General features: G+C 35.8%; 1 protein-coding gene across 1 annotated transcript in view; it reads left to right on the forward strand.

The window, feature by feature from the left end:
* sesn1 (sestrin 1) overlaps nucleotides 1-10,000 on the forward strand; it is a 62,557-nt gene that overhangs the window by 1,368 nt on the left and 51,189 nt on the right. The gene's annotated exons all lie outside the window — the stretch shown is intronic.

Below are 10,000 nucleotides of genomic sequence, written 5' to 3' on the forward strand. Positions count from 1 at the left end.
CACAAACTTTTATTTTGGATTCGATTAATCGCGATTAATCGTTTACAGCCCTAGTGGAAATTATTGGAAATAGAGTAATTTCTTTATCTAAATGAAATTAGGAAAAAAAGTTGCTCAGATAACAATAATAATTTAATCTTTCATGTACAATGTTTAAAATATGATTAATCACGATTAATCTTTGCCCAGCTAATATATATATATATCTTCAGTTCTGTTGCTATCTTAATGTTAAATACTTTTGAATTAATTAATATGATGACCAGAGTTCCCACGTCATGGAAAACCTGGAATTTTAACAATTGTTTCTATTTATGCTCAATTCCAAAAGTATTTATTTTTGCACAGATATTTACTCATTGTAAGTGGGATCTCTAAAAAAAAAAAAAAAAAAAAAAAAAAAAAAAAAAAATCCTTATCCATTCATCACAAACGACTGGAAAAATCATAAAAGTGTTGGACAATTTTTTTTCTTTTTTCGGAATTCATTTATTATTTAATTTAAAGGCAGTTTGCCAGTAATAAATAAGTGTGATTTTGGGGTTTGGATCTGCCATGTGTTCCTATGTTGTTTTTAATTTAATTTCGTACCATACTAACATTAGAGAGCATTAAAAGCCTAGTTTTTAAGTAAAGACTGCAAGAGAACTGAAGCAAAATATGTTGAGATATGATGAGGTGAAGTGCAGTCACAATGTTTGTTTTTATGGGATTTAAAAAGATTGTTATGTACGCCACAACTGAAAATAGCTCTGCCCGGGTTCAGGGAGCCAGGGGCGCGGGTCGTGTTGTCCAGTGGAGGGGTCAGAGGGGATCAGGGACTCTCCTCATTGGTCTAATACATTGCATTTGCATCTGTGTGCATTGAATATGTATTTGCTATCACTGTTTATTTGTATGTAATCCTAAAGAGAGAAGGAGAATATTGTTTCCTCGAAATATTTTCTTCAGAGAAACAGAGAGGAATCTTTTGATGTCCGAATATTAGCATGTAGTTGTTGCGGTTTTGCTTTGTCGATGTTATTTTTTCAGGATCAATAACTTTGGTAATTAACACAGATGTGTGAGTAATTAACACAGAATGTCACTCCACTGTGTCCATGGCCAAAAATATGCAAAGACACACACACACACACACACACACACACACACGAACACAGATTTAAGATTTTAGATCAAGGTTCTGAGTATGATTATATATCATTAAAGTGGTCTGTGAGAATCGGTTTGGTTTAATGTATATTATAAGGACAAAAAAGTGAAATATTTGATGTAATTGAAATGATAGTAGTGAACAAAATCTATAGATATATTGATATTTCAGTCATGACAACTCTTTGAATAGTTTTTGTATGTTATTAGCAATGTTAATGTATTTGGTCTTGGGTTAGGGTTAGGGTTATTTACACATACATAAATCCTGTAGCAAATCTAGGCAGGCAATGATCAGAATATTTAAATGTAGAGCAAGCTAAGCTATCTCATTGGCTGCAGGATCAGCAGAGGCCAATCAGCTGCGCCCTCTAGAGTTTCATGTCTGAACTACTATATATGAAGACTTCAGATGCAAAAACCTAAACTCTAAAAGTCTTTTAAATTATATTTTTATGTTTTTAATTGTACTCTATCAGTGTTTTTTTTTTAAATTTAAATAAGGCATTTCATTGACTGACTCATAAACATTTTATTGCCATAAAGTGAAACAACTGAACTGACCCTAAACATAGGAGGCTGATAAAAAAAACGTGTGTGTGTGTGTGTGTGTGTGTGATGGGCAGGTTTAGGGATAGGGGCTGTGTGTGTGTGTGTGTGTGTGTGTGATGGGCAGGTTTAGGGATAGGGGCTGTGTGTGTGTGTGTGTGTGTGTGTGTGTGTGTGTGGTGGGCAGGTTTAGGGATAGGGGCTGTGTGTGTGTGTGTGTGTGTGTGTGTGTGTGTGTGGTGGGCAGGTTTAGGGATAGGGGCAGTGTGTGTGTGTGTGTGTGTGTGTGTGTGTGTGTGTGTGTGTGTGATGGGCAGGTTTAGGGATAGGGGCTGTGTGTGTGTGTGTGTGTGTGTGTGTGTGTGTGTGGTGGGCAGGTTTAGGGATAGGGGCAGTGTGTGTGTGTGTGTGTGTGTGTGTGTGTGTGTGTGTGTGTGTGTGTGTGTGTGTGTGATGGGCAGGTTTAGGGATAGGGGCAGTGTGTGTGTGTGTGTGTGTGTGTGTGTTTCTGCAGTGATAAGCCCACAGAAGCTGTGGATAGAGAGACAGATCTGGGTCAGTCCGCTGGTCTAAAGGAGTTTAGATATTATGTAATTTCCTCCGGCCGTGTTGTGTTCGCTGCGGCTCATAGTGTCGCATCTCTCCCTCAGAAGTGCTGTTGGGAATGAGACATTTACAATACTCAACTTTACAAAGGAGGTACACAGAGAGGGTTTTTACGAATAATATTTAGAAAATATGATACGGCTATTTTCACGCAAAGGTGTTTAGCCCGTTAGATAAGAGCCGGAAAGAAAGACGCCACAGGAATAATGGAATAATATTACAGTGAGTGCACAACACGGGCTGACATCTTTCATTATAGAGACATTAAGATGTTATGGAATCATAGAAAGCTGTAAAGGAGTGTATGACATGTTTTGCCCACCCAGGCTTTGAAAATGATTCCTTCCCTTGGGTCTTAAATTAGCTGTGGGCCTCGTGAGGGTCATGTGGATTGTGTGTGTGTGTGTGTGTGTGTGTGTGTGTGTGTGTGTGTGTGTGTGTGATTTATGAGGACACATGTGTATAATGACAAGTGTATTACACTGGTATTACAACTTAAACGTGGTTTATGAGGACATTTCATAATTCAAATAGCTTAAAAAACATAAAAAACAATGTTTTATTAAAAATTTAAAAATGCAGAATGTTTCCTGTGATGGGCAGGTTTAGGGATTGTGTGTGTGTGTGTGTGTGTGATGGGCAGGTTTAGGGATAGTGTGTGTGTGTGCTTCCATGACATAAACACATTTCTTTGTAACAAAGAAATAACTTAAATGTCTTTAAATATTTTAAAATTAAGTTTACTTATAACATGTAAATCATATTTTTGATGGTTGAAAATGCTAAATCTCCAGAGCAAAAGCTCTCGTTGTGTACCATACAGACAGTGTACCATGCCAGAAAAAAACGTTTTATTATAAGTCATCCCTTCATTATTAACCATTTTATTGCCACTTCTAAGCACTATGTGACTGAAGAACATGGTTTTGTCTCCCCGAGGCAGCATTGTGCAGTAGTGGGCTAAGTGTGGAGAAAAGGAAAGAATAAATAGGCACTTTATTTTTACTTTACCATAGAGAGATAGAAAGAACATGAGTGGAAAACTGTGTTCACCCTGTTAACCCCTTATGCACATTCCGAACTTAAATGGTTGTAATTCAGGAATGCTTTGGAATATAGATGTAAGATCTTGTTTTTAAGAAGACACTTGGCAGATTTTTGTAGATGTTAAATAAATTAAGAAAGTTAAACAGAAAAAAAGTTATAGAAGTTTGAGTTTATGAAAATGTACAACGTTAAAAGTTTAATTATTCATATTTTATATAAAATATATATTTTCAAAACCTGGTGGACTCTAAAAATGCAAAAAATAAAATAAAAATCAAAGCCAAAAATCTGAACAAGTTGTTTAAAATGTTAGGTTGATATCTGAGTAAATGAGCGTTCAGTGAGATTTAGTTTGGGCGCAGTACCACACTTCTCCACTAGTGGACATCACTGCCCATATAAGGGCGCCTCCATCTCCATATGTGGTTTGAGTCTGAACCATTATTTTTACAATTTTCATACAATTTATGAAGTAGACATCCTATTCAGAAGTAGTGTTGGAAGTTTGGCAGATTTTGAAATGAATTCATCCTCTAAGAAACACAGAAGATCACGTATGTGCATTATAGCTCGCTGACACATCACTAATGCTGAATCTATTATTATTTTCTTTATTTTTAAAACATTTTCAGACCTTTTTTTCTAAAAGAATTGAATGGATGCTATCTTTTGAACTCTTGGCATGAAAACAAACGGAGGTTTCTACCATTCTTTCATGATTTTTCATGTTCATCACTATTTCAAAATAAAGGTCTGAACACGCCTCAGGAGTATGAACATATTCTTGTTGCAAATTGATAAATTACGGTAATTTATTTTGTAAATCAGTCACCAAATATGTAAACTAGAGATTGTAAGCTTTCAAATGATATATAGTTAGTCAGGATTAGTTTAGGTTTAGTATAGGATATTACTGTAATGGCTAAGGGGTTAAGAAAGAGGGCTATCATGAGCTCTGGAGAACAACAAGCCCTCGATCGGGGAGGGGAACTGGTTTGTGGTCACAGGAATCCTTCGAATCCTCTCTCAACTCTAGGAATCGAGGAATGGTTCTGACCCAGAGCTGGCGCCGCCTATTTGGATGTGAAAAATGGCCTAGCTCCAAAAAAACAAGTCTTATTTGGATGGGAAGAAGGGAATGAAAGACACACACACATTACATCAGACAGTTAACACATTGGCTTCTAAGTGTGTGTGTGTGTGTGTGTGTGTGTGTGTGTGTGTGTGTGTGTGTGTGTGTGTGTGTGTGTGTGTGTGTGTGTGTGTGTGTGTGTGTGTGTGTGTGTGTGTGTGTGTGTGTGTGTGCGTGTGACATTTTCTCTCTCCTGCTGGTTTCGGTCTGTGAGTGTTGTTAGCGAATGCTTTTACGAGAGTGTGTTGTTAATGCCGTTTCTGTTGATCTGCACGAACACCTCATGAAATACGTCGTGCTGTGGATGATCTGTTCATGGCAAAGCTGCCAAAGTGTAAGTTAAAGACGGCAGAAAGACGAGGACAAAGCAAGGGAACGCATTTCTCGAGTGTGTTGGATGTTATGTTGCGTATCAGGATCAGATTACAGCCCATCTGTTGTTGATTAATATGCATGAATGCATGCAAAGCTGTGCATGTGGATCCATACAGGATATGAGTTGGGAATAATTTCAGACTTTTAATAAATATTATATTTAGTTTTGGAATCAACTGGGTCTGGGAGGAGAGATATTTTTTTAAGTTACGTCAAATGCCTGCAACAGTGTTTGACTTTTACTCAAAATTACTTTGAAATCACGGCATGGATGTTATATAAAAGCTGTATTTGGCAATTGGACACACTGTGGCAATACTGTGGTAATCTGGTGAGTTACCACAAAACCAAGTTTTTCCCATAGTGTGAAATATGAACACCAGAGGGCGCCGTTGCCTCATTATAAAGCCACACACTAACTGACTGAGTTTGATACAGAGGAAATTTCCACCACTTTATTTCTTCACTCCTGGTGTCAAGACAAGAATCAGGATTAGGTTTCTAAATGTGTGTCTAGTATAACATTAGCATTCCCATTAATCTCAATAGCATTTGCTTTTTAGCTGCACATAGCATGCAGGATGATTGGTAAGGACTTCAGTAGCGACTATCCTGATGTCAAAAGCAAGTAAAGAATATAATTTCAATGCTTTTAAGAGCCTACCAGACAAGAAAAGGCCATTGGTAGAACATCTAAATGATGTAATATTATGCGTGCAGATGCTAACTTTAGTTACGGCGTTTACCAGTACGGGCTAATGGGACCATTCATCCAGCCAAACTAAGCATGTGTATGTGAGTGTGTTAAAGTATAAAGATTGAAAAGCATTTTTAGTGTAAAACTCGCAGATTCGTGTGAAAGTGGATTGTTTTGTCTATAAGTGAAAAACACAAACAAATATTATTTTTTCCAGTTGTTAGAACATCGTTGTTGTGTCTTTGATTTTGTTTATTTCAATACTATAAAAGTTATATTTGGAGCTTCTGGGTATTAAAGTGTGTGTGTGTGTGTGTGTTTGTGTGTGTGTGTGTGTGTGTGTGTGTGTGTGTGTGTGTGTGTGTGTGTGTGTGTGTGTGTGCACACTATAAAGAGCTTAATGAGAGCGTTCACAACTGTTCCTGCATTTAGAAGAGAAAAACATTGATTAATTTTTTCCTAAAGCACATCATCAACAGGTTCTGGACACTTTTATTTTGTATTGGCCACCCGTCTATAAAACCACAGATGAAGTGTGTCCTGTAATCTGTGAAGTGCACGTTAAACCCAGACAGGATTGTAATTTAGTTTTTATAGATGTAAGCAAGCATCTCAATGCTTCTGAATGAATTCTTCACTTAAAGTGTCCTTTGAGTTTCTATTAGACTAATTAATTCAGATTATTGAAGTAAACGTTATTTACAGTTACCTTGAAAATGGAAGCTGCTGTTTAATATCATTGGATTTTGAGAAACCAATCAGAGCTTTGGTCAGTTTCGGGACCCAAATTATTTAATTTATATATTAATGATATCTTTAATGTTTCTCAATTGGTTAAATGTGTATTGTATGCCGATGATACAAACATTTTCTATAGTAATGACAGTTTGGAGCGACTTATTAGCGTTGTAAATAAAGAACTAAGTTCATTTAAAAAACGGATTTAAAGTAATATATTATCCTTGAACTTAGATAACTCTAAAGTGATGTTTTTTTGGAAAGCTGACTCTCAGAAACTGGTTGAGATAGACGGAGTACACATTAAAAATGTTCAGGAAATAAACATTTTTAGGTGTAACGATAGACCATAAGTGGAGTTGAAATGCCCACATCAGACATATAACTACTAAAGTCTCCAAAAACCTTGCGATAATGAGTCGAGTTAAACATATCCTTGATTATAATGCACTCCATACCTTGTATTGTTCTTTAATACAGCCATATACAGCCTCTTTCTTAAAACTCTTTAACTGTCACCGTCCCACAGGTGGGACGTTTGACATTAGATATTTAAAACAATAATATCTTAGTAAAAACCTAAAGTAATATTGACAAACTATATATCATTTGAAAGCTTACAATCTGTAGTTTTCATATTTGGTGACTGATTTTCAAAATAAATTACAGAGGAGCCGTAATTTATCAATTTGCAACAATAATATTTTCATACTCCTAAGGTGTTCAGTCCTTTATTTTGAAATAGTGATGAACATGAAAAATCATGAAAAAAATGGTAGAAACCTCAGTTTGTTTTCATGCCAAGAGTTCAAAAGATAGCATCCATTCAATTCTTTTAGAAAAAAAGGTCTGAAAATGTTTTAGATATAAAGAAAAAACACATATGGAAATGGCGGCGCCCTTATATGGGCAGTAATGTCATGAATAATAATTTTTCATTTTATATTTTCATAAACTCAAACTTCTATAACTTTTTTTCTGTTACACTTTCTTAATTTATTTCACTTCTACACAAATCTGCCAATTTCTTTCTTAAAAACAAGACCAATCATACATCCATATTCCAAAGCATTCTTGAGTTACAAACATTTAAGTTCGGAAAGTGCATTTTCATGTATATTCAAAAAAGGGGGGTGACACTTAAAGGGTTTTAAATCAAAGTAAAAAAAAAAAAAAATTATATAATGCAGTTCATGTTCAAAGCGTATCACTATTTATTACCTGTGAACATTCAAAATATGATTTCTCATAAAGAGCAGTCGTATAGTTTTAGAGGATTTGGAAACTTTGTGGTCCCAATAGTTATTATTATTGTGTATCTTTTCTGTCGTCACATTATTTGCTTGAAATAAATAAATAATGAATGAATGACGAGCAATGCAGCTCATGCTTCATCACAAACCTGATAAAGCAAACCACCCTGAGAAGTTCTCCGCTCCGATCATGGACACATCCGGGGCACCGAAGCTGTTTAATATGTAATACATTTTTTATATGCTGGATTTCTGCAAAGATGAAGGTGCACCGTGAGCCGCATCCACACGTGCCGCATGTACCCGTGTGTAACCCAGACCCGAGAGGAGGAAGCTTTACTCCTGCACAAATGAACAGTTTTTTGTGTTTTTAATGTCGTAGTTTATTTCTGTTCTCTATTTCACATCCCTCTGATTTCCATCGTGTTACCCTGTGTTGTCAGGCAAAGTAAAAGTTGAAATCTATTTGGAGATTGCAGAGTCAAAGCCTAAAAATCATAAAATTGAACATTAAACTTTATTGCATGGTATAATGTCCATGAGGCATTCTCATAGCATCACCTTTTCTTAACGTATCTGCCTTGACCTTTTTTTTTTTGAGCTGTAGACATCACAATTTCTGTGTCCTGTGTGATTTTATTTTCATGGGGAAATTACAGAAAAAACTAAACAATGGCAGGTTGGATGGAAAACCCTCTTCATTGTAATGAAGCCCCAATATAAATGTGCAAATCCAGGAAAGGACTTGACACAGTCATCTTCATTTATACAGCGCTTTTAACAGTGTAGAGTGTTTCAAAGCTGCTCTACAGAGATAAACGTATAATTTAAGGTAACAGATTGTTTTGTCTTTATAGCGGTTCTTGAATAAAGTTATTTTCCAGCTAAAGTTAGTTTTGATTGATTGACTTCCGTCGCAACGATCATTAGTTATTAAATTAGAGACCGCTAAGACGACGCCGTTCTCTCTACACAGACTTTACACTGAACCTGTGAGAAACACAGATGACGCTCACGTGCGCATCAAGAATTAATTCTACACTCTAAAAAATGCTGGGTTGTTTCACAATTTTGGGTAAAATATGGACAAACCCAGCCATTTGGTGGAATTTTTAAATTACATTTTTAATCCAACATTTGAGTTTGTCCATATTTTACCCAAAATTGGGTTGAAACAACACAGCATTTTTTAGAGTGTAATAGTTATGCGCATCACAGCCATTGAGAAGTCACATTTTGCAGTAATACTATGCTTTAAAGTTTGACAGGCATGAGAGGCATAACTTTGGCCAAATGTGGGTGAAGGAACGTGCCTCTTAAGAAACGTATAGTATAATGTCCTTGAGGAATTTTACGTATGTGCCTTGATCTTTTTTTTGAGCTGTAGACATCGCAATTTCAGTTTCCTGTGTGATTTTATTTTCATGGGAAAATTACAGAAAATAAACAAATCAATAGCAGGTGAAGGATGGAAAACCCTCTGAAGCCCCAGTATAAATGTTCAAATCCAGGAAAGGACTTTGAGAAGTCACATTTTGCAGTAATACTATGTTTTAAAGTCTGACAGGCATGAGGCATTTGGGCAAATGTGCACTCTAAAAATGCTGAATTTTGGGTCAAATATGGACAAACCCAGCCGTTGGGTTAAATTTTTTAAAGTACATTTTTAACCCAACGTTTGGGTTTGTCCATATTTGACCCAAAATTGGGTTAAAACAACCCAGCATTTTTTAGAGTGTGGGTGAAGGAGCGAATGCTGAGATTTTAGTGTTTACATCGTGCAGAGAGAGAGAGAGAGAGAGAGAGAGAGAGAGAGAGAGAGAGAGAGAGAGAGAGAGAGAGAGAGAGAGAGAGAGAGAGAGAGAGAGAGAGAGAGAGAGAGAGAGAGAGAGAACAGAAAACAGGGCTATTAATTTCATAACCTGAATGTTAGCCAGGTTTATGTCTCCCTCTGGCCTCTTGGCATTTTCCACCTCACTCATCAAACACACACACACACACACACACACACACACACACACACACACACACACACACACACACACACACACACACACACACACACACACACACACACACAGGGATATCATAGTACTGGTACTACGGTACAAAGTTGATAAATAAATAGAAAATATAATGATACCAGTTTTTTGGTTGTATAGATAACTAAATTAAACACGTATTATCCATAATGAAATTAAAAATTGTATTTAAAAATTAGTAATAATAATTCATATAAGTATGTGTGACTTTTTTGAAATATATAATATATAAAAATATATCAATAATATATATTATTATTATTTTTTTTATAATGAGGGTTATGTAGGACATATCATTTAAACATTTGCAATAATTTACTTATTTTGGTTTTAATTTTAAAATAATAATACAATAAATATTAATATGTATTACTAAGGATAGTGCACGGAAGTAGCACTTAATAAAAAA

Source organism: Phoxinus phoxinus, assembly GCF_949152265.1.
Source record: "Phoxinus phoxinus genome assembly, chromosome: 16".
Classification (NCBI taxonomy): Eukaryota; Metazoa; Chordata; class Actinopteri; order Cypriniformes; family Leuciscidae; genus Phoxinus; species Phoxinus phoxinus.